This window comes from Anomaloglossus baeobatrachus, chromosome 2 (assembly GCF_048569485.1).
Source record: "Anomaloglossus baeobatrachus isolate aAnoBae1 chromosome 2, aAnoBae1.hap1, whole genome shotgun sequence".
Classification (NCBI taxonomy): domain Eukaryota; kingdom Metazoa; phylum Chordata; class Amphibia; order Anura; family Aromobatidae; genus Anomaloglossus; species Anomaloglossus baeobatrachus.
This window is the reverse complement of record NC_134354.1, coordinates 92276696-92301625: the sequence shown is the minus strand read 5'-3', so window position 1 is coordinate 92301625 and position 24930 is coordinate 92276696.

Sequence of the window (24930 nt, the reverse complement as noted above, 5' to 3'; positions counted from 1 at the left end):
CCCGCCCCCATCTGTTGCGCGACATGGGCATATCGCTGCCCGTGCCGCACAACATCGCCCAGAGCCGTCACACATACTTACCTGTCCGGCGACGTCGCTGTGACCGGCGAACCGCCTCCTTTCTAAGGGGGCGGTCCGTGCGGCGTCACAGCGACGTCACTGAACCGCCGCCCAATCGCAGCGGAGGGGCGGAGATGAGCGGGATGTAACATCCCGCCCACCTCCTTCCTTCCGCATAGCGGCCGGGAGGCAGGTAGGGAGACGTTCCTCGCTCCTGCGGCGTCACACGCAGCGATGTGTGATGCCGCAGGAACGAGGAACAACCTCGTTACTGCTGAAGTAACGATTTTTGGGAATTAGGACCCGTGTAGCCGATTAGCGATAAATCACGCTTTTGCGACGATTTTACATCGCTGAACGCTGTTACACAAAGCTATATCGCTAACGATTGCGGAAGTGCGTCACCAAAACCGTGACCCCAACGACAAAATTCAGGCGATATCGCAGTGTGTAAAGCCCGCTTTAGTTGCGATCTTGTGCTGTAATATCTGTATACTTTTTTTCCATCCTGCCAAGGAGCTTTGGTATGATCAGACCATGTCCCTGTACAGTCCGTCAGACACGGCCATTACACAGCACATAGCAGGGACACATGTATAAGATTAGCTCAGCACAGGAAAAAAAATGCAAACACATCCAACTGTGGAACATATCATTATTCCAAGATCTATAGATTAAAATTACCTTTGTTCATGGGAAAAAGCCTTTAATCATTGATAATTAAATTTACATAGTCACCCTATAGGAATCATCATAAATAGTCAAAACATATTGATGGACATAACATTACATGTTTAGCTGGTATTCCAGCAATAATATACTGTATTTTTCTGATTTATAAGATGCACTTTTCCTCCCAAAAATTTGGAAGGAAAGTGAGGGGTGTGCCTTATAATCTGAATGAAGCTTACCGGGGTGGTGGAGAGGGGACGCAAGGGGTTCGGGAATGCTGCGGGGGCTGTGCAGGGCCTGCAGTGGCTGGGCTGTTGCAGCGTCTGCGGAGGTTGGTGCTGGGCTGCTGTGCAGTGTCAGCAGCTGCTGTGCGGGGTCTCTGGCTGCTGCAGCGGCTGTACGGGTTCTGCGCATGGTCTCTGGCGGCTGGTACTGGGGCTGCTGTGTGGGGTCTCCAGCGGCTTTACTGGCACTGCGGGTTGGGTGGTGAGGACTTCAAATAATACCACCTTGAGTATGCGCATGCGGAGTTGGAGCTCTCGGCTCAAGCTCTCATCTGCGCAGACACCGCCTCAGGCCCAATGATCTTGCTCCAACGGACTTCAGGAAAATGGCGTCCGGAGATGGCGCTTGTGCAGATGAGATCTCGGCTTGCCATTGATCCTAGAGCTCAATCTGTGCTGACTCTGGGTGCCACAGCAGCAGCCGCCGCAGCCCAAGCTTCAGCACAGCTGAGGTAGCACCAGCCTGTGACTCAGCTCGAGCCCCAGTCTCCATCGCAGCACTAGTCTCCGCCACAGCCCCAGTCTCCACTGGAGTCCCAGATTCCACCTCCACCCCAGCCTCCACCTCCGCCCCAGCCTCCATTGCCGCACCAGCACAGCCTCCTCCTCCACCACCGCTACTGACCCCTCTAGTAAGACACCACCGGATTACAAGACAGACCGCATTTTTTTCCACCTTTTCTTGCTCTGAATTTGAGGTGTATTGGGGTTTATAATCCAGTGCATCTTATAAAACAATAAATATGGTTAGCAGAGAAAAACTGTACTCCACCAATATAACATATGTAATGTAATATTAATTAAAGGAATACATTCTATGTTAATTATTCATCAAAGAATTCATGGTAAAAATCCAAAAGGCTTCTTCAAAAGACACACTGACCCTGCGCTCTCATGACTCCCTATGATTGCATCATGGGGCCTCCAATGGCAGCGGGGAACTGCGCAATCCCTGCCAGAGCACATTAGATCTTACTGTCAGAGTTTGCCAGCGCGAATTAAGGGGTTAAAAGACACAGATGGATCTCCAATCCACCTGTGCCTGTAATGGTCCTGTCACACACAGAGATAAATCTGTGGCAGATCTGTGGCAGATCTGTGGCAGATCTGTGGTTGCAGTGAAATTGTGGACAATCAGTGCCAGGTTTGTGGCTGTGTACAAATGGAACAATATGTCCATGATTTCACTGCAACCACAAATCTACCAAAGATTTATCTCTGTGTGTGACAGGGCCTTTAGCCTCACATGTCTGCTGATCAGATCAGAAAACTTTTGCAGGGAATATCACGGGGTCGCCACGAAGTAACAGTACAGACACGGCCAAGGGCATACCAGTATTTCCTTGGTTGTGAAGGGGTTAATCAGTGATGAGTGATAATCATATTTTGACACAAAATATGATTTGGTTATTTTTATTATTTTTGCTTTTTCTTGTCAGAATTTTTGTTGTTCTCCTTCATCCATGATTATGTGTGGGTGGGTGGGACTTCCTGATTCGTGCACTGATGTGCTTTTCCAGTCTTCCAGCAACTCATTCCAAGTCTGGACAAAAAAAATTGCAATTTTTGAACATGTCCTGTTTTGCACTGATCACCTCCCAAATCTCTATTTACCCTCTAGTTGACAATCAAACTGTACTGCTGGTGTTTCAGGGTTCCTGGCTGATTATATATGGTGCAGTGTCTCTCATAGCTTTACATCCACCTCAAACACACCATAGCGCAGATGTCCGCAACCCTTCTGACCTTAAGAGCCATATTCAGTTCTGTAAAAGGGTTGCGAGCCACATTCAGCTCTGAGAGAGGGTTGTGAGCCAGATCCAGCTCCTGCCCCCCTCACAGAGCCACCATTACCGGTATAATCACTGCCAAATCTTGCCACAGTAGCACATCAAGACTGTCTGCCAAGATCCAAGGGTTTCTACCTCACCCCCATTCAGATCTGCTCTTCTTTGTGGATTTACTCAAAAGTCACCATCTGGAGACATGCTAGTCCTAGTGCTTATGCGTGCACCAAGCTGGAAGATAGCTGCAAGCCACACATCATGGGACCTTGAGCCACATGTGGCTCTCGAGCCACAGGTTGGGGATCCTGCCATAGCATGTATTCTACCTTTAGAATACACTCTATGCTTCTGTACACTGTTTGTTCCTTTACAGTATCCTATGTGGTCAATGTTATTATCTGCCATCTCCATCAGATCAGTGATTTGAAACTGCAAACACTGCTCTCTTGATGCACATGGCAGAAAAAAATCCTCTGCCATATGCATCAATAAAATGCCATTATCAGTTTCACATTGATCTTGTCTACAGCAGGCAACCATCACAACTCAGCTTTGCACTGTCTAGTTCTTACACTCGCCATTGTGGACCAATACTGAAGACCTAAACTCTGAAAGAAACCAGCTAGCAATGACATAAAAACACACAGGCAACTATAATGATGTAAATAGCAAAAGATAAAATCAGCCACGAAGAGTACTATACAGGAGAAGAGAATGCATAGAAGTAAAAGGTGAATTCTACACATAAATTAGCTTGATATCAACTCAGGGAGGTGGTTACAATAATTACAGCTAAATTGAAAGACTTGATCCCTAGTAATTTAAATATATTATTAGAGGATATTAAAAAAAAAAATAACAAATATTGCTAAAACAGAAATATCATGGTTGGGGAAAATCATTACCTATAAAGCTATTGTTCTCCCAAAAATTTTGTAACTTTTCCGATGCATTCCAATCCTCATGACAAAGCTAGACATTTCAAAACTGCATACCCAAGTATCTAGACATGTATGGAGAAACAACATGCCAAGGTTATCTAAGGTGCTTGTGTTTAAACATAAGAAAAGAGGAGGAATTGGTTTGCCAAACATTTACGCCTATTATTTAGCAAATTTATTAAAACAGTCACAGAAATGTCTTTTGGATGATTCGGAATCTAGTTGGGTACGAATAGAAAAAAGTGTAAATAAAAACAGATCTATGAGAGCCACAATCTTAGCTCACCATATAAATTCAAAAACTCCCTTACCTACATTTATAACAATAAAATCTCTGCATGGAAACAACTCAATAGGATTTTATGTAAAAATAAAAGTGAACTTGTAGACATCAGGACAATCTCAATTGAAGTATTTGAAGTATTGGTCCCTAGGCTAGATTTAACAACTCGAAGTATAATATAAACAGTTTTCATGATATTTCATGTAATAATAGCTTATTACCTTTCCAGACAATTCGTCATAAATTTAATCTCCCTTTAAATGAACTGGCAAATTGGACACACCTTAACCAGTACTTAAATAAAAACAAAAAGTTAACCTTTTTCACTACCAGTAGATTTGTTAGATATTTTATTTAACCCACAAAATAAGTTATATTGGAAAACTAGCAACATTTATGCCATTATTAATGAAGACCTCCAATTTGATAAAAGATCAAATATTCTGAACTGGGAGAAAGATCTTGGTCAGACGTTTCAATTGGAACAGAGGCAAAAAATCATTGAATTTAACGTTATCCAACACTTCCTGCGCCACGTTGCAAGAAACTTACTTTAAGGTGCTTTCACGTTGGTATTTTACTCCTCAAAAGCTACACAAAATGTCCGTATCGAACTCTCCTGTGTGCTGGAGAGAGTGCGGAGAAAATGGGCCTCATTTGCATATTTTTTGGAGTTGTCCAGCTTTAAAAAAGATGTGGGAAGATGTGTACGATCAAAATAAATAAAGTTACATCACAGAGTTTTATTCTCTCCCCCCAAATGACACTATTGTTAATTGATATAGACGAGTTTAAAGACCCATGCAGACACATAATTTGCCATATTCTACTCGTGGTAAAACATCTTATTGCTTCAAAATGGAGACAGGTAGAGGCACCTTCCATAATAGAAATTATTGGACGGATATCATCACATAATTCGTATGAGTATAGTTTTGCATTGAAAGAAAAGAACTTTTTGAGATACAAATTGAGATGGTCTGTATGGGCGAAAACATTTATGCCTAGTCTGCATATAACGTAGCCTCCTGACATGTAATGATTATTATTTCTCATGTATATTATTGTTTTTGTTGTTCCAAGTACATTGGTGACAAAACGTTTCATGTTACTACTTTTGAAGCATTGGCCATAAAGGCGACACTTAACTGTTGGTTTTTCCTTTTTTTCCTTTATGTCTATTCCTTTTTCCCTAACCTAATTCCTCCCTTATTCCTTCTATTTCTTGTATTAAAATTTGTAAAATGTTAATAAAAAAAAAAAAAAAAGATGCAAACTCAGGGAGGTGGGACCAGTCCAATGCACACAGGGGAGAGCGGGGTTTGCAGCAATGATAAGAAGCAAGCGCTGGTAGGAAATTTAGTTTGAGCAGTGTTCTTAAGAATAGTGCTTCCCATGTAGCTATGTGAAGCTGAATGTATAGAAGGGTATATGAATATGAAAAAATATATAAAGGTACAAGAAACCAACATAATGGTGTGCTTATTCTGTACATTAAGTATTCATTTACGGTGTTTATTTCAGAACAACCCATTAAGAGTCTCCCTACTTCTCCCCATCATCACAAGTTGAAGGATCACTAGTGATTACTATATAATAATCCGGCTCTGTACTTGTTTATTATTCCTTGTTGTTATTACCTATACTCTGGATTTGGCCTCTAATTCATGTTTTTTTTTCTCCGCTGTATATTTTTATGTACAGAATTCATACTATAGCCTTTTATGTGCTTCATTCCAATTTGGTCGATTACATCAGATCAAACATCTAAACTACTATGGCTTAAATAACTCTTTACTCATCAAACTGCTGTTTATTGCATACAATTACTGTTTCCTATCCTGCTTGTCCGCCTCTATCATTGCTACGGTTTTATGCATCCTTTTGTCTTATTTGTTTTTATGAACAGTGGACAGCCAATTTGTATATCATAAAGAGTTCATTATATATTTACTATATAAGGCCCTGTGCCCACTAGAAAAAGGATTTTTCTCAAAAAAATTCTTGATTAGCGCACTTGCGTTAAAAAAACGCAACAATAACGCACCGAAAAACGCATGCTTTTTTACCGCGTTATTATCCGTTTTTCATGCGTTTTTGGTGCGTTTTTTCCGCAGGTTGGTCCCTGCGTTATTTTACCATTATCTATGGCAAATAACGCAGGTACCTGCAGAAAAGAAGTGACATGCTCATTCTCTTTCTCAAGAAATTCTGCAGAAAGAATTTTTGGGGAAAAAAAGCAGTGTGCGCACAGCTATTTTTTTTTTTCCCATAGGTTTTGCTGGGGAATTTCTGCAGAAAGGTTACAACCATTTTCTCAAGAAATTTCTCCAGCAAAAAACAAAAAAAAAACACGGGTAAAAATGCAGTGTGCGCATAGGGCCTTAGCCTATTGGTGTAATCTTTCATTGATAGCGGTGATGGTGTTCTCTGGTAGTGAATGTGCCTCCGCTGATGCTGCTGTTGCTCATAGGAGGGAATCAATAAGCCACAATTTGCCTCAGTTAAAGTTGCACTTTGGAAATAAACTTATTATTATTGGAATCCAATAATATTAACTAAATTAAATTAAAAAAAAATAAAAAAAAATATATACCGTATTTTTCGCTTTATAAGACGCACCTGATTATAAGACGCACCCCCAAATTTGGTGAAGGAAAAGAGAATTATTTTTTTTTAATGTTAAATGGGGTCCATCTTATAATGCCAGTGTCCCTCTAACAAATCATATAGGGTATATGTCCCTCATAGCCCCCCATCCTAAAATTAGCCCCCTTAATCTGGATATGGCCCCCTTATATTGAATGTAGCCCCCTTGTGATGGCACACGTTCCCCTGTGCTGCCTATGGTCCCCTATGGATTGCACACGTTCCCGTGTTAGATAACGCCCCCATGCTGCTGCCCATGGCCCCTATAGATCGCACAAGTCCCCCTGTGTTAGATATCGCCCCCATAGTGCTGCCCATGGCCCCTATAGATCGCACAAGTCCCCCTGTGTTAGATATCGCCCCCATAGTGCTGCCCATGGCTCCTATATAGATCGCACAAGTCCCCCTGTGTTATATATCACCACCATAGTGCTGCCCATGGTCCCTATAGATCGCACAAGTCCCCCTGTGTTAGATATCGCCCCCATAGTGCTGCCCATGGCCCCTATATAGATCGCACAAGTCCCCCTGTGTTAGATATCGCCCCCATAGTGCTGCCCATGGCCCCTATATAGATCGCACAAGTCCCCCTGTGTTAGATATCGCCCCCATAGTGCTGCCCATGGCCCCTATATAGATCGCACAAGTCCCCCTGTGTTAGCTATCGCCCCCAGGCTGCTGCCCATAGTAAAATAAAACCCTCTTTCCTTACCTCCTCCAGCGCTGAGCTCCCTCCTGTCTGGCTCCGTGCTTCTGTTCTTGCACTTCCTGGTTCTCAGTGCGGTCATGTGATCGGCACAGCAGCCTGAGATCTCTGCCTGCCTGATCACAGTGGAAGCAGGGACACGGGGAGAAACGCTGCAGGGGTAAGTAAAGCTTTTTTATTTTAGAATGAGCAGCAGCCTGGGGGCCAAATCTAACACAGGGGTGGGCATGTGCGATCACAGGGGGGCGCAGGCTCATATACTATGCACCGCTGCCCCAACCCCTCACTGCGTGCGATTTCAGCACCATTGGAGATGGACAGCGGCTGTGCATATTATATGAGCGGGTGCAGGAGATCAAAGGCAGCAGCCCGCAGCGTTCCCCTGTGCTCCAGAGCTGCTGCCCCCACCTCCCCTGGACGCTGCAGTGTACATATATATATACACACACCCCCCCCCCCGTATATTCGGCTTATAAGACGCACCCCCTACTTTCCCCCAAAATTTGGGGGAACAAAAGTGCGTCTTATAAAGCGAAAACTACGGTATATATATATATATATATATATCTATATATATAATTGCCTTATTCTGTCTGTCTGTCTGTCTGTCTGTCTGTCATGCTCCGAAATTGTGTCCTTACGGTGACACAAAGCTGATTGGCCGCTGGGCTCGCCATGGCCCCGCCCCCCCACACGGATTGGCCTCTCGCCCCGGCTCTCTGCAGGCCCCGCCCCCCTCACGCAATCCACGCTCGCTCTGGCCCAACCGACACGGAGCCCCGATTCCCAGGTGAGTACACACACATCACACTCACTCTCACACTCACTCTCACACACACCTCACACATCACAACATCCTGGCATATCGCTTGCTTCTACACCGGCTCCGTCAGGATCCCAGCAGCGCCACACATAACCTTGCGATGCTGGGATCTTCACGGAGGCCGTGAAAGCTGGTAACCATTATACACATCGGGTAACTAAGGTCCCTTAGTTACCCGATGTGTATCATAGTTACCAGTGTACACCGGCTCACACTCACTCTCACACACACCTCACACACACATCACATCGCATCCACACATCAAGGTCCTGCAGCTGCGGAAAATACAGACACATAACAGCACACACATAACAGCACACACATACACACACACAAATCAGATCACACTCACACACACCTCACACATCACATCGCATCCAAATACTCACAACATCCTGGGATATCGCTTGCTTCTCGGCCTCGATACTGTGCTGTTGTGATCTTCCAGGACCTGCCGGAGGATCACATGGCCAGAAGCATGTGATATCCCCGGATGTTGTGAGTATAAGCGCGTATGTGCGATATCGTCAGTGTCTGTGTGTGTGAGTGGATGCGATCGGGTGTGTGTGAGTGGATGCGATCGGGTGTGTGTGAGTAGATGCGATCGGGTGTGTGTGAGTGGATGCGATCGGGTGTGTGTGAGTGGATGCGATCGGGTGTGTGAGTGGATGCGATCGGGTGTGTGTGAGTGGATGCGATCGGGTGTGTGTGAGTGGATGCGATCGGGTGTGTGAGTGTCGGCAGAGGAGCACGGCGTGCTGGAGGAGGCTGGGAGCAGAGAGGCTGATCATGGGGAAGGCTGGGAGGAGAGAGGCTGATGCTGGGGGAGGCTGGGAGGGGGAGGCTGGGACGAGGGAGGCTGATGCTGGTGGAGGCTGATGCTTGGGGAGGCTGATGCTGGGGGAGGCTGGAAGGAGAGAGGCTAATGCTGGTGGAGGCTGATGCTTGGGGAGGCTGATGCTGGGGAAGACTGGGAGAGGAAGGCTGATGCTGAGGGAGGCTGGGAGGAAGGAGGCTGGGAGGAGAGAGGCTGATCCTGAGGAAGGCTGGGAACGGGAGGCTGATGCTGAGGGAGGCTGATGCTGAGGGAGGCTGGGAGGGGAAAGCTGATGCTGGAGAAGGCTGGGAGGACGGAGGCTGGGAGGAGAGAGGCTGATCCTGGGGAAGGCTGGGAACGGGAGGCTGATGCTGGGGAAGGCTGATGCTGAGGGAGGCTGGGAGGGGAAAGCTAATGCTGGGGAAGGCTGGGAGGACGGAGGCTGGGAGGAGAGAGGCTGATCCTGGGGAAGGCTGGGAGAGGGAGGCTGATGCTGGAGGAGGCTGGAAGGAGAGAGGCTGATGCTGGCGGAGGCTGATGCTGGGGAGGCTGGGAGAGGGAGGCTGATGCTGGGGAGGCTGGGAGAGGGAGGCTGATGCTGGGGAGGCTGGGAGAGGGAGGCTGATGCTGAGGGAGGCTGGGAGGAGGGAGGCTGGGAGAGGTAGGCTGAGAGAAGAGAGGCTGATGCACACACACACACACACACACACACACACACACACGCGCGCGCGCACTGCACAACACACCACACACACACACACACTGGGAACCACAAACAACTGCCCTACACAGACACCCACACACACAGACAACGCTGCACACACACAACACCCAACACACAAACACCGCGGCACACACAAATATACGCACATACCGCACAACACACACATTACACAAAACATACCTCCCCCCAAAACACACCACACACACACAAACCGCGCAACACACACACAACGCTACAGACACACAGCGCTCCACAAACAACGCAACACACGCAACACACATACAACACCGCTCTCACCCCCCGTCACACCCAGACAACACCCAGAACATGTACAGCGCCCTACACAAACACTTGGTAACTACAGACAACAACATCTCTCTCTCTATATATATATATATATATATATATATATATATATAGAACAACAATCATACATGAACTACACAATACGTAAATTCTAGAATACCCGATGCGTAGAATCGGGCCACCTTCTAGTATATATATATATATATATATATATTGTGAGACTGTGACCGGGGTTGTCTATGACGGCCGGTATGTCTCGCCCCGGTTGTGCTCACTCCATGATAGAAAGTACATCCACTCTAGGGTTAATGCTGTTTCCTTACAGGCTGAAGGAAGGGTTAAATGCAAACAGGAACAAGGGCAGGTGTGCTGGGTGTGAGGGAGTGAACACAACTCCCTGAGTTCTCTGCTGGAGAGGCACATGTATATTGGTGTGGACTTTTGTTTGGACATTAAAACCGTGTGCTGTGAACCTTAATGCCTGGATCCCGTGTCTTCTGCTGCGCAGCCAACCGTGCTACCTCACATATGGTGGAGAATCGGCGGGCATCCCAGCCGGTGAGGTGTAGCTTCCTTTTCTGGTGACCCGGTAGCACATGTCCTGGATTCAAGCGGCTATACTACGGCCCAAACCCAGCGACACCATGGAGGAAATACTAAAGCAGCAGCAACAGATCAATGCACACCTGCTCCAATCCTTGAAATCGCAGGACCAAAGACACCAAGAACTGCTGGTTCAGGCCAATGCACGTCAGCAGCAAGCCTTACAATTGCAGGAACAAAGACATCAAGAACAGATGGTTCTCCTGGCCAAGTCGATCCGTGCTGGACCGGCAGCAACAACCCCGGGACTGGGTGATGACGGCAGCGTCCGGAAAGCGGTAAGACAAGCGTTGCAAAAGATGACCCCGGGGGATGATGTGGAAGCGTTCCTGGCGGTGTTTGAGCGGGTGGCCGAGCGGGAAAAGCTGCCGACCCCCCAGTGGGCTGAGGTATTGTCGCCCTATCTGATGGGGGAACCCCAAAAAGCGTACCTGGACCTCTGTACCGAGGACGCCATTGACTATGTGACCCTAAAAGCCGAAATACTGGCACGGTTGGGGGTGAATACCTATGTACGGGCTCAGCGGGTAAATCAGTGGTTCTATGAGGAAGCCAAACCCGTACGCTCCCAGGCCTATGACTTGTTGCATCTTGTAAAAAAATGGTTGCAGCCTGACACTCTGAGCCCGGCGCAGATGGTGGAAAGGGTAGTAGTGGATCGTTTTGTGCGCACTTTACCCGTCACCGTTCAACGGTGGGTAGGACAGGGTGACCCGAGTACCCTGGACCAATTAGTGTCCCTGGTAGAGCGGCATGTGGCTACGCAGGACTTGATACGGGACACTGAGACTTTGCGTACCGCCCGTCGGTCCGGCCCCTCCAAGCCTAGGGCCAAGGACCCACCGCCGACACCGGTGCAGGAGTCCCCTACCGTACCGTCTGAGGCCACGGCCGCCATTCCTGAGGTCCGGAAGGTTCTGTACCCTAAACGACAACCCGTCAAGGGGGTTTCCGTCCCCATTAGATGTTGGCGATGCCAGCGGGTGGGACATATGGAAGCCCAGTGTCCACTCACCACGGAGCCCATGGATTGTGGGGTTACCCGGCGGGGTTCAATGTATGCTCAGGTGGTGTGTACCGCTGACCTGGTCTCCCCAGAGACGGAGCCCCACTTGTGCCAAATACAGGTGAATGGATGTCCGGTTACAGGATTGTTGGATTCCGGAAGCTTAGTGACCCTTGTGCGATCCACCTTGAGGGCTAAAGTAAAGGCCACAGGACGTACCGTGGGGGTGATTTGCATACATGGGGACCGCCGAGACTATCCCACAGGGATTGTCACCATCACAGCACCTTGCGGTCAGGTGCAACATGAGGAGGGACGTCTTAACACTCTTCCCTATGACGTGATCCTAGGAAGGGATCTACCCTATTTTTGGACTTTATGGAAGGGACCCCCTAAGTCTCCTCAGATATTGGTCAGTCCGGGACCTGAGCCCTACAATCCTGAATCCGGGACACCTGCCGTAGGGGTCCCCATGATAGGGACAGAATTTGAACCCGATAGGTCGCCCCTAGAGGTATTGGCAGGAGAGGCTGAGACGGTCGAACCCATCCCGGAGTTGGAGGCGTCCCCGGATACGTTTGGGACTGCCCAACTCCAGGACCCTACATTAATACATGCCCGGAGTCGGGTGACAGTAATTGACGGGGTGGCACAGCTGCCCGGTGCCCAGGTAAGGTACCCCCATTTCGCTCTTAAGCAGGATTTACTCTACCGGGTAGATGAAATACGGGGCGTGGGGGTAGAGCAGTTGGTGGTGCCCCAGCCGCATCGTCGGCGGGTCCTCGACTTGGCTCATAAACACCTGATGAGTGGCCACCTAGGGGTCAAGAAAACGCAGGAGCGAATATTGCAAAGGTTCTATTGGCCCGGAGTCTTTGGGGAGGTAAAACGGTTCTGCGAAACCTGCCCGGAGTGTCAGCTTACCGCACCCCTGACCCATTTTCGCAGTCCGTTGGTACCGTTACCCATTATAGAAGTCCCTTTTGAACGGATAGGGATGGATCTGGTGGGGCCCCTCGTAAAGTCCGCGCGAGGGCACCAACACATCCTAGTGATCGTTGACTATGCCACCCGGTATCCCGAGGCGATACCTCTCAGACATACTGCAGCAAAGCTTATAGCTCGGGAGTTGTTTGCTGTGTTCTGCCGGGTGGGGTTGCCCAAGGAGATCCTTACGGATTAGGGGACCCCATTCATGTCTAAAGTGACCAAAGAGCTATGTCGGCTACTCCAGATCAAGCAGTTGCGTACGTCTGTGTATCATCCTCAAACGGACGGTTTAGTCGAGCGTTTCAATAAAACCCTGAAAACCATGCTCAAAAGGGTAATTTCAAAAGACGGGAAAGACTGGGATATGATGCTTCCCTATTTGATGTTTGCCATCCGTGAGGTGCCACAGGCATCCACGGGGTTTTCGCCTTTTGAGTTGTTATACGGGCGACATCCCCGGGGATTGTTGGACCTGGCAAAGGAAACATGGGAGCAAGAGCCCACCCCCCATAAAAGTGTGATTGAACACATTTTGGGTATGCAGAACCGCAGAAGCGCGGTGATGCCAATTGTGAAGGAGCATTTACAGGAGGCTCAGGCCGCGCAAAGCGGCCGCTACAATAGACAAGCCACCGTGCGGACCTTTAAACCCGGGGATCGGGTGTTGGTATTAATCCCCACGGCGGAGAGTAAATTCCTGGCTCAGTGACAAGGCCCCTACGAGATAAAGGAAAGAGTCGGGGTGGTTAACTATAAAGTATTGCAGCCCGGTAGGCGGAAACCTGAACAAATATACCATGTCAACCTATTAAAACCTTGGCAGGAACGGGAAAGCCTGATGGCTGTTTTTTCCCCATCTCCCTCCTCTTCGGGTCGTTCACCTCCGGCTCCAGCGACCTCCGGAGAGGACGAACCGGAAGTAAGGATTGGAGAAGCCCTCACCAAGACTCAGAGGTGAGAGGCCAGACGGTTGGTTCAGCAGAACCCCGATGTCTTCTCCGAGCTGCCCGGTAGGACCAGTCTGATACGACATGATATTGTCATCGAGCCCCACCTGAAGGTACGCCTGAAGTCATACCTGGTACCGGAGGCTCGACGACAAGCCATATCGGAGGAAGTAAAGACAATGTTACGCCTGGGGGTCATCGAAAAATCCCGGAGTGAATGGGCTAGCCCGATTGTCCTAATACCAAAACCCGATGGCTCCTTAAGGTTCTGCAATGACTTTAGGAGATTGAACGAAATATCCAAGTTCGATCTCTACCCCATGCCCAGGGTGGATGAGCTGATTGATAGGCTGGGACAGGCGCGGTATTTTACCACGCTCGACCTGACCAAGGGGTACTGGCAGGTGCCACTGACGGAGTCCGCCAAGGAGAAAACCGCTTTTGTTACACCGGAGGGTCTCTTCCACTATGTTGTCTTGCCTTTTGGGTTACATGGCGCTCCGGCCACGTTCCAGGGGTTGATGGACTTAGTGCTGGAACCCCACCAGGCGTATGCATCAGCGTACCTTGATGACATCATTATTTACAGCTCCGATTGGCAGACCCACTTGGAACAGGTACAAGCGGTGGTGGACGCGCTTCGAACAGCCGGATTGACAGCCAATCCCAAGAAATGTGCGTTGGGACTCACGGAAGCCCGCTACTTGGGCTACGTGATAGGCCAAGGAGTGATTAAGCCCCAAATTAACAAGGTTGAGGCGATCCAGAAGTGGCCTAGACCCCTGACCACGAAGCAGGTTAGGGCCTTCCTGGGTATCGTGGGGTACTACAGGAGGTTTGTAAAGGATTTTGCGGGACTATCAGCCCCCTTGACGGACCTTCTCAAAGGCAAGAAGTCCGTCATGGTGCGCCGGACTCCGCAGGCCGAGGACTCCTTCCGGGCCCTGAAGGGGGTCCTGTGCGGACAGCCCGTTCTCGTACACCCTGATTTCCGGAAGGAGTTCATAGTACAGACTGACGCCTCAGAGGTCGGCCTGGGGGCAGTGTTGTCTCAGGTGGTTCAGGGGGAGGAACACCCCGTCACCTTCTTAAGTAGGAAGCTCACCCCTCCCGAGCGGAATTATAGCGTAGTGGAGAAGGAGTGCCTGGCGATCAAGTGGGCCTTGGAGTCCCTACGCTATTACCTGCTGGGACGGCAGTTTCGCTTGGTGACGGATCACTCTCCACTGGTCTGGATGAGGTCCGCCAAGGAACGGAATGCCCGGGTTACCCGGTGGTTCCTTTCTCTGCAGAACTTCCGGTTTACGGTTGAACATAGGGCCGGTAGGTTGCAGGGCAACGCCGATGCCTTGTCCCGCGGCCCGTGTTTGATGGCGGGAGTTCAACCCCGCACGCTTTAACTGAGGGGGGGGGTATGTGAGACTGTGACCGGGGTTGTCTATGACGGCCGGTATGTCTCGCCCCGGTTGTGCTCACTCCATGATAGAAAGTACATCCACTCTAGGGTTAATGCTGTTTCCTTACAGGCTGAAGGAAGGGTTAAATGCAAACAGGAACAAGGGCAGGTGTGCTGGGTGTGAGGGAGTGAACACAACTCCCTGAGTTCTCTGCTGGAGAGGCACATGTATATTGGTGTGGACTTTTGTTTGGACATTAAAACCGTGTGCTGTGAACCTTAATGCCTGGATCCCGTGTCTTCTGCTGCGCAGCCGACCGTGCTACCTCACAATATATATATATACTGTATATATCCTATAGGCATTTGTGTATGTATGGCAACGTGAAGCATGGATTGCCAGCTCCAGAACAAGGCAGGTATTGTGGCACCTAACCCAATAATAATGCCCCCCGAGTGACCTATTAAACACACAATGGTACATAAAAGTATTAATGCACCCCTAGTGGCTTCTGTAAAATGTAATGATGCTACTTGAGTGCCCAATTCAAAAGTAATAATTCAACATTTGTAATAAAAAATAGTTTAGAAAGCCCGAAGTTTCAGGAAGATCTTGGGTGAAACTTTGTACCCTTAATAATTTTGCACCCAGAGGAATTAATCCTGTAATCACATTTTAACAATTTGTCACATAGTGATTACCAAGTTTCCGCAAGGTATACAGGAACCCTCGGCGAGCGTCACAACACACAGGGTACACAAAACAATGGTGGGCCCTGGCACTAGGGAAAGGGGAGCAGGGTCACCTCCTAAACTCACCTGAGACTGATCCCTGCACTCCCTAACATCCCTATAAGGGTTCTTTCACCAGTTTCTGATCCTGTGCCTATTCCGGTCTTTCCCTGGACTCAGCCCTGTATAGTGCGCAGGAAAGCGGGAGCGTTAGTCCTGATATAGGATAATGACACAGAGAGAATTAGACAGACAGGGGTAAAATAAACAGCAATCGGGGGCGTGGCTAGACATGGCTGTGTAGAGACGTGCAGCTCCTGAGCTCCGCTGCAGAATTCCACGATCCACCGGCATCCCCACACCAAAATGGTGCGCACCGCTGCCAAGAAGGCCCGGTCCCGCTCTGCTGCCCGCCCGACGTCCCCACAGCCCACTATGGAGGCTTACCTCACCAGTCCGGGGAGTGAAAAACCTGGGGCCTCCATGCGTCCTGCCCAGGGACCAGATTATCCGGCTGAATCCGACGTGGCGGCGAGCGGAACCCGGGCACCAGAGGAAACGGGAGGCACCCCAGCGCAGACCCGGAGGAATGGGACCGGAGCGATTGGGACCCCCATACCGGAGGTGGAGAAGCCTGGCGCGGCGGCGGCGCCATTCCAAGATGGCCGCCGCAGCAGCTCCCCAGCCAAGACGGACTGGGTAAGCAGGCCCCAGATCCTGCAGCTGCAGCAGCTGACAAGCGGCGGCCAGGTCGCACAAGAGGGAGGGGGAGGACTATGCTTGAAACACCAGTCGCCTCTGCCCCTGATTGAAAATCCGGAGCCACAGAAGGGAATAGCTGGAGTCTGTCCAGGCCCCCCCTCCACCCCAGACTACGATCCCAATAGGGGTGGAAACACAGATCCCGGGGTCTCACAGAGAGCTGGGGACGCTTGCCCCCTACATATGGGAGAGGAGGATGGGGAGTCCCCCACGCAGAAAGAGGAGGCTGTCATGCAAGAAGAGTTGCAGAGGGAGGAGGCAGCATCAAGCTCCCCAGCCAGATGGTCCACTGGCTCATCATGGGCAGACAGTCCCCCCGCCAAGCACCCGGCCACACCTGAGAGGCATCCCACCCTGCTTCCAGAGGGCCCTGACACTCAAATGGTACCTCACGCCCCAATCATGATCGCAACTCCGAGAGAGGGGAGACCACAAATATACAGGCCACAATCAAGCTTCCATACCTCCCATGTGGCCTTCTCGCCGACTGCAGGGGGTGAGGATAGGCCGGCCTCCCTGGCGGACCTCCAAGCATTCATGCAGGCGATACCTACCAAAAGTGACATCGCGGCTCTAGCAAACCAAGTTGTTGCGGAATGCAAACTGGAATTTGCCCAATTCAGAGCGGAACTCTCATCTCTAACAGATAGAGTGGATACGGTTTCCACGATACAAGAAAATAACTCTGCCGCTATCCATGCCTTACAAGCTACAGTGAGAGAACACGCCAAACAATTGTTCTCCCTGCAGCAAAATATGGACGACCTAGAGAACCGCAATAGGAGAAACAATCTCCGTGTCAGAGGATTGCCAGAATCTATTGCTTCCGTGGATGTACCGTCGGTGCTCACCACAATTTTCAACAGGCTGCTCGGGCGCCCGCCAGGGGTCAGAATAGAGTTGGACAGAGCTCATAGAGCACTTCGCCCTTTCAATCCGGAGGACCCCCACCCAAGGGATGTTATCTGCCGGGTCCATTTCTACGCTCTCAAGGAGGCGATCCTACTGGCAAGCAGGAAAAAAGCTGACCTCTCCTATAATGGGACCCCTATTAGAATCTTACCGGACCTTTCTCGCCATACACTAGCTCAAAGAGCGGCCCTCAAACCTCTATTAGATGTTTTAAAGGATAAAGAGATCCAGTTCCGGTGGGGATTCCCTTTCTCCCTCTCGGTCCGCCAGGGCTCGAAATACTTCACCCTCCGTACACCCGAGGACTTGCCCTCTTTTACTTTGGGCCTTGGCTTGCCGCCGATTCTCCTCCCCCAGTGGCCTAACACGCTGCTCCGCCCATGGGGTATGGGGCTACGCACGGGTCCTCTCGAGAACCCCTCCACAAATCGGCAATCTGTGGGACTACCGCGGAGAGAGGAGAGATTCCGGGGCAAGAGACGCCCACATCTGAGCCGCGGTAGTCCGGACCGCGCCTGAAGGAACCTCTCTAAGATATCTATAGTACATGATATTGATTTATATGGGATGCCGATGGTTTCGTACCATGCTAATGTTATTTGCCTCACTATATTCATGCTCAATTGGAAAGGAGTTGTCTTTTGGTGATGTCTGACCAGATTCTCCCCCCAATAGGTTGGAAGCCCCTGCCCCGCCGGTGTGTGGCGGACATGCTCCCGTTGTTTGTATTAACTTGCTTAGTGTTAAGTGCGGAGGCTCTCCCTCTGCTTTTGTTTTGTTCCTCTGAATCGTCTTCCTTCCTCTTTTCTCTCTTTTTCCTAATCTTTTTTCTCTGTACTAGACCTCGCCATGGGGACCGTCCACCAAAACTGCAACCCTGCCACCCTTCCATTGCAACATCCGGATTCCCTTCTAAATGGCAGACCTGAATATTGCATCCTTCAACGTGAAGGGTTTCAACACCCCAGAGAAACGGGCCCAGATCCTTTATCACCTGCACAAGCGTAAGGTACACCTGATCTGCCTCCAGGAGACGCACTTTAAAACTAACCACACCCCAAAGATCAAAAACAAATACTACACCACATGGTTTCTTGCCAACAATCCAGAGACACGCTCAAAGGGGGTGGCGATAGGGATACACAAATCACTCCCTCACCAAGTATTGGACGTTAAAATAGATGAGGCAGCACGTTATATTGTCTTATCATTATCTCTTAGTGGACAGGAATTTACTATAATTAATGCGTACGCACCTAATCAGAACCAAGACTGCTTTGTCGCCGGATTGGTACGTTCGGCCCTCCCTTTGGTTAGGGGCTCAGTGGTTCTCTGTGGGGACCTAAACATCACGCTCGATCCGGCTATGGATAACTCCAAGGGTCGGTCAAGCCTCTCCTATGCACTAATTAAACAAGTTAAAAAATCTTTATTACAGCTCCAACTGTATGATGCGTGGCGCATACAGCACCCCTCGGACAGGGATTACAGCTTTTACTCACACTCGCAAGACTCGTACAGCCGCTTGGATTATATCCTGGTGCAGCACAATGTATTATCTTGGCTGTCCCATACCGGGATTGGAAACATCCTATGGTCGGATCACGCTCCGGTGTTCTGTTCCATGCATGTTCCATCCATGGCAAAGACGGCAGGATCCTGGCGGCTTAACGAGTCACTGCTTTTGGATGAAGGCTGCACCTCAGACATTTGCACCTCTATCACAAATTTTGTGGGGGACCACGCATCAGACACCACTGCGCCTGTGTTTAAGTGGGAGGCCCTAAAATGTGTCCTTCGTGGGACTTTCATTAAACACGGCTCTCGAATTAAAAAAAAGTAGGGCACAAGCCATTAAAGACGCTCTTCAAAAAGTCACAACACTTGAACTCCTCCATAAACGTGCTCTGGCGGCCTCGACACTCCAAGCACTTCTAAGAGCGAGGTTGGAGGTTAGGAAATTACTGGACTCCTCATATAGTCACATTATTCAATTGGGTAAGAGCAAATTCTACGAGTTCGGCGACAAACCAGGCAAAATGCTAGCCAACGCGTTACGTACCAAAAGGGCAACAAACCTGATTCCACATATTCAGGACTCATCGGGTGGCCTGGTTCATACTACCCCTGAGATTTCAAATGCCTTTCATAAATATTATTCTAGGTTGTACAATCTACCCCCTCCTAGGGTGTCCCCCAACGCCTCAACAGATGCCCCCCCTTCCCCCTTTAAAAAACTGAATAGTGCCATATTAGAAAATCTTGAGGCCCCGTTCACGATAGAAGAATTATTGCAGGTTATCCAGAGCGCTCCTGGCAATAAAAGTCCAGGTCCGGACGGGCTAACAGCAAAATTCTATAAATCTTTTTCGACCCTACTTGCGCCTCTGATGTTGGAGTCTTTTAATTCAATTTCAGACACCGCCCTCTTTCCAACAGACTCTACAGCGGCGCACATTACAGTCATTCCCAAAGTAGGCAAGGACCCGGGCGTTTGCGGTAGCTATAGACCGATTTCCCTGCTCAATGTAGATATTAAGTGCTATGCTAAACTTATTGCCAACAGGCTCAATCCTCTCCTTCCGGATCTGATCCACCTAGACCAGGTTGGGTTTGTCCCGGGACGAGAGGCTAGAGACAATACCCTTAAAACTCTAGATATTATCCAATTTGCTCGCAACCGAGGGATACCATTGATGATCCTGTCCTTAGATGCCGAGAAGGCCTTCGACAGGATTTCATGGGAGTCACTCGCCCAAACATTAAATCACCTGCAGCTGGGCCCAAACCTAACGGCTAAAATACTTGCACTGTACCACACCCCGTCGGCGCGTATAAAAATCAATGGCACCTTATCGGACAATGTCACCATCCATAACGGGACGAGACAGGGATGCCCCTTATCCCCTCTTCTATACATCCTAGTGATGGAGCATCTCATGGCGGCCCTGCGAGCCAACCCAGACATCCAAGGGATCAAGATAGCGAACCATGAATATAAATGCTCGGCTTTCGCCGATGACCTCTTAGTTTATCTCACTAACCCGCTTGAGGCACTCCCATCCCTGATGTCAGAGTTGGATAACTTTGGAAGATGGTCCAATTTCCGGATAAACCTTGACAAATCAGAGGCTTTGAATGTCTCCCTTCCTCCAAATCTAGTTTCTTGCCTACAATCCAAACACCCTTTTAAGTGGCCACAAAACAATAGTATCCGATATCTGGGTATCACCATTCCATCCGACCTGTCCAAACTGTTTTCACTTAACTTCCAACAATTTCTTATCAAATCAGAGAGGGATCTAGCCACCTGGCATCAGGGGGTGGTGTCCTGGTTTGGTAGGGTTGGCGCCCTCAAAATGACAGTACTGCCTCGCTTATTATACCTTCTGCAGACGGTACCCGTCCACATCCCCGCGTCATATTGGTACAAAATTCAACAACTATTTATCCAGTTTGTCTGGGCCAAGGGCCGACCCAGAATACGAGGTAGTGTTCTGACCAGACCAAAGGACGCAGGAGGGCTGGGACTGCCGGACTGCCGAAAGTATCACCTAGCAGTGGCCCATGCCCGTGTCCTGGACCTGTTGCATAATGAGGGTCTAAACTTTGGGTGCGTTTGGCCCATGATCTATGCTCTCTGTCGGCGTCAACTCTGCCTTGGACGTGGCCACGGCTGAACCGTCGCAAACTGGTGGTGGGGTACAGTGTCGAGCAGACTCTGCGCACCATACACGCCCCTGGTAGGAAATGCGATCTGATTCGTGCATATGGACCGCTGATGCCGGTGACCGATAGTCCGGATTTTCTTCCGGGTGCCTCTGTCACTCGCTTCCTGGAAGGAACTAAACGGACGCCTCTTCGGCTCATCCATATTGCCCCACAGGGACGGACACTACCACTCTCTACGATTTTGGGGGAGAAACCCCAAAAACTACGCCACAATTTCGAGTACGCCCAACTCCAGCATTTTATTACATCACTCACACAGACGCACGAGCTTTCACTCTCTCCATCCCCTTATGAGGCCATGTGTACAACAACGACTGCCCCGAATCACAACATTTCAGGTATATACAAATTGCTGGTCTCCGGGGGCTTGGATGATCTCCCCCCCTTTTGCGGAGCATGGGAGGGGGAACTCAACCAAACATTCTCTAGAGAACAATGGGGGCGATGCTTCCACTTGTCACACAAGTCGGTGACTGCTACTAAGTCCCAGGAGACCAGTTATAAAGTTATATCACGATGGTATCGGGTCCCTTCCCTCCTGCATCGGTGGTGGCCTGAGACCCCAGACAATTGTTGGAGGTGCGGAAGCCAGGGGGGCACCATGACGCATATATGGTGGTCGTGCTTAGCCTTGCAGTCCTTTTGGGAGGGGGTGCTAGAGGCGATCAAAGAGGTTTCAGGAGTGATCGTGCCTAGACACCCTGAGGCGGTTCTGCTTTACATGTTCCCTATGCCGCAGGCTGCGTACAAAAAATCTGTTCTGCGACACCTCCTACAGGCGGCCAAGACGGTTATACCCCGTCACTGGAAGAAGGCAGACTCTCCAACCCTGGAAGAGTGGACTGACGAGGTGAATGCAATATACCGGATGGAGAGGGTTCTGGCCCAGTCGCGGGGGGATGCAGAGTCTGTGATCACAAAATGGTCCCACTGGGAGTCTTATTTGGCAGGATCTGGCTCAAACCCATGACATGACCCAAATCCCCTTTTTGATCGGAACCTTTTACCTCCTTACATAAACATGGCGGGCAGGTGAAGGCCCCATGGCACCCTCTTTCGATACTCTTTCTCCCTTTCTGTCTTCTTTCCTTTCTCTTTCCACTTTCTGACCTTTCTTTTTAGGAGTTTCTTTTATGGTAAGTTTCCTTTAGGAGAGTGAGAGACGGGTGGAAGGGGGAATCTGTGCGCCAGGAGCTTCTCTAGGTGTTGTAGTGGATAATTGTCACAATATCGCCTATGTGCAATGCCCTTCAGCCCCCTCTATCCCCTTCTTTCCTTTACTTGTTGGACCTCATGGTCCTGGTTCTCATAGTTGTTATGCAATATGTATCTGTATGACATGACCCGTTCTGTTGTCCTTTTTTCATGAAAACCAATAAAACACTTAAATTGAAAAAATAAACAGCAATCATACAAAGCACTCCAAACAACAAGAAGTAATAATGAGGAACGGACCAAAGGGGAAAACCAAAGAGGACTAAGGAAGGGAAAAATGCAACACAGCTTTCACACAGCAGATGTTCTCTGCATGTCTTACTGGTCCACACCTCACTGGTTCCCTCTAGAAGCAAGCAAAGCAGAAACTACTGTGACGCCCTGGCCTATCAGGTCGTCACAGGGTATTGTGCAATCTGCCCTTCTGTGCAATATCCACCTCCTCCTTGGTCCCTAACCATTGGTGTTGCCAAAACCAGCTAATCAAAATCCTAGGAACACTCTGAACCACACCCACCAGACACATCAGTGCACGGCCTGAGTGGAATAGGGTTGCCCACTTGGGGGGTTGGTTAAGGGGAGGTCAGGAGTCTGTCTGAGAAAAGGAGAGAGTAGTGTTTGAGGTGAAGGAGAGAGGAGGTCAGGAGCTAGGCTCATTGGAAGTACTAGGTAGCAGACGTCGGTCTGGGCCTGGTAGGAGCTGGTCCCCCGGTCGCAGGGGATCGTGACAAGGGGCACAGCATTGTCGTGGAGGACAGCCGGCGGCCTTGTACCATCACCGGGCAGGAACCAGGGCACGACGGGGTACGTGGACCCTAGGTCAGGGAGTAGCTTCAGGCAACCTGACAATTCACCCGACGAGAACGCAGCCTTTAAGATCCGCTCTCCCCCACTTCAAAATCGGGGTACTAGCGAAACGAGGGGGATAGGACTTTCCACACATACAGTCCAGGAAATCCCAAGTGTGAACCCTGAGAGCAAGCTCCCTCAGTTAGCTACAGTGGGGAGCGTGACCCGATTAGTTTCAAGCTATAGGGACCAACTAGAAGAGAACAATGTGCCAAGGGAAAGGTCACAGATCAACAGGCAACACCAGCAGAAATGGGACCCCAACATGCTCCCCCTCAGCGGCAGCGGTGTCCAGAACTTTGGTTTACTAAGTTGTCGGTGTCAGCTTCATGGACTGAGTGAGTACGCAAGTGACCCTTACCTCCCCAACGGCACGTCCCTCCACCATCACCGAGTCCCGGGGCATTCCCCCTACCCGTTGAGGGGTTAAACACCTGGCTACCCACTCCATCGCCACCGGGTACTCCCAGCTGCAGTGGTGGTACTCCACCTTACCACACACCACGGGTGGCATCACAAACTCCCAATACACCATCCCCTTGTAAATACCCTCTTCATTCGGGTGGCCGTGCGACCCCCGGATCCAGACTCCCCTCGAGCCACCATGGATGCGGATCTGAGCAGCCCGGCTGCTGACGCGGGGGCGGCACACTATCACCAGAGATTACCTGCAATACTAGGGAGGTCTTTATACCAGAGCTAATTAGCAATAGAGAACAGCTGCCTATAGCTTTCATTCAGAGTTCAGGAGACCAGATGATCTACTTACCCATAGTAGCACTGGATAAAGGAGAATCTGCACAGCCAGCAGTATTAACCTGAGCAAGTTTGTATGAAGCCCTGCGCTGTGATCTCCTGATACCAGAAATAGGAGGGACCACTCCTCGATATGGTACCCTCATGACACAATTACATTGCAATACTATTCATGGACATGTAACACCTGGAACTCCAAATTACTGAGGTGCCAATGGGGTAACAACCTGTCAAACTACTTACATACCACAATCACAGTTGTTACACCCATCACAAATGTATATAACACTGCAATATGTAAGAGCTCTGATGCCAGTACTGTGCATTTATGCAGGAAGTGGATATCGGAGAATCTAGCCAAAAACCCAGGCATTTTGAAATTTAGAAAGAGAAGTATGTAAATTAGGTGGACAGCTGTATACAAATGAAATATCAGTTTTGGCCGTGGTTATTTCAAACATTTAAAGTGTTTTTCCTCAGTCTGAAGTGTTTGAGCTCATTACACCATTTATCTAAAGCATTGCAAAATGATTTCAGCAGCAAAATATAATTAGTTTTGAAAGGCAGTGCAGAAACATAGCGGACATTCAATGCATTCTGCACATAATTTCACTAATGACTCAAAAAACAACAAAAATCCAAGCCAAAGTAAATGACACAAAATCAATCTGTACATACATCTCCCCGAGCAGGAACATGTGCAGTAATTTATCCGAAAACGATCTGACATAATTCCTGTCCATATTAACTTCATATTGACTGTGATTATATCAGGAAAGCTTTCACAAAAACAACATTAAAAAACAAAAGATCCCACCAATCACATGCCTAATTAAATAAGCAACTCGTTTACCAATTTATAGACTAAAAAGATCATAAACAATCCCAACACGCCAGTATTTAAAAATAAATAACAAATATGTATATATACATATACATCTCAATAAATTAGAATATCATCAAAAAGTTCTTTTATTT